The 1,477-nt window shown below is 43.5% G+C and overlaps 1 non-coding gene across 1 annotated transcript; it reads left to right on the forward strand.

Moving 5' to 3' along the window:
* Positions 1-987: 987 nt before the first annotated feature.
* TRNAL-UAA (transfer RNA leucine (anticodon UAA)) lies at positions 988-1,070 on the forward strand. The gene has a single exon. It is a non-coding gene; the product is annotated as a tRNA-Leu (tRNA).
* Positions 1,071-1,477: the final 407 nt, after the last annotated feature.

Consider the following 1,477-nt stretch of genomic DNA (forward strand, 5'->3'; position numbering starts at 1 on the left):
TTGTTTAAATATGTTTTTAAAGATGTTGTGTTTTAATATATTTTAAAGTCTTTTGATTTTAAGATGTTTTAAAGTGCTTTTAGTGTTTTTGTTTGCCATCCTGAGCTCCTTCTGGGAGGAAAAGTGAGGTGTAAATTTATTAACTAAACATAAGAAAACCCTGCTGGATCAGGCCAGCGGCTCATCTAGTCCAGCATTCAGTTCTCACAGTGTCCAACCAGATGAGCATGGGAAGCCCAGAGCAGGACACAAGTGCAATAGCCACTCTCCCTATTTGTGATTCCCAGCATGTGATGATCGAAGCAAATGTTCAGATTACTTCCTTTCTTGTTTCTGTTTTATTGCTGTGATTTTAAATTGCATTTTAGGATGTGTATCTATAATATTCTGGCTGACTGGTATACCTAAACCACTTTGAGGTCACACAAAGTGGTATATAAAAGTGTTCAACAGATAAATAAATTAATAAAAATAGAGAATAGGTTCAAGAGCTATCTTTCGTAACAGGCTTGTTCATAAGTAGGTACTGCCTCATTTGAAATGCTGAATTGGAACAACCGTCTGTCTTTGGCACAGTTTTTTTTTTAAAAAGTCTTAAAATATTATTAGTTTCCCATATGGCAATGGGGTGGGAGTTGGGGGCGAGGTACACTTAATGATACGGATGTTATATTATACATGTGTAAACGGACGGAAATCACCCGCTCGCGTCCTTTTTGTTTTGTTTCTTGCTTCTGTAATCCTGGTTGCACTCGGTGTTTAGCTTTCTGCGCCCTCCCGTGCTCCGATTAAAAGAATGGTTAAAAACAGGCGAAGACAGAGGAGCGAGAAAGAGCCGTTTGGAGCGCTGAATATTCTCTGTCGTGAGCACGGTGGGCTCAAGTTGGGGCTGCTGGTACCGCAGATGGAAGAGAATAATGATGAAGAAAGAGAGCACGCAGTGTTTTGCTCTATGTAGGAGTGCCTGCATGCACGGTTTTCAGCCATACCAGGATGGCCGAGTGGTTAAGGCGTTGGACTTAAGATCCAATGGACGCATGTCCGCGTGGGTTCGAACCCCACTCCTGGTATATGGTTTTTTTCCTTCCACCTCTCATTAAATTAAAGAAGAAAGCAAGCAGACATGGGGAAACCACCCTGTTAAGCTTAAGCCGCTGAACGGCTCTCTGGCAGCAGCCGACGGGAGGATGGAGTGAGCGGCGCGAAGCTGCCTCCGCGGCTGTGCAAAGCTACCTGAAACGAAGGTGGAGACGAATGGGACTCTCCCGGCTGCCTGCAAATGATTGTGAACGACGTGAGGCAAGCCGCACCGTTTAAATAATTTAATTTTAAATGGGCTACCTTGCTAATAAACTTTAACAAATCAATTCAAACGAAATTAAAGCCCGATATTTGGGGGAAAATAGTAGATTTTAGGCGGGGTGTGTGCGGCGGGGTGCGTTGTTATGTCCTTTGAGTTTTCGGGGGGGGGGAACGA

The sequence above is a fragment of the Rhineura floridana genome, chromosome 4 (genome assembly GCF_030035675.1).
Source record: "Rhineura floridana isolate rRhiFlo1 chromosome 4, rRhiFlo1.hap2, whole genome shotgun sequence".
Classification (NCBI taxonomy): Eukaryota; Metazoa; Chordata; class Lepidosauria; order Squamata; family Rhineuridae; genus Rhineura; species Rhineura floridana.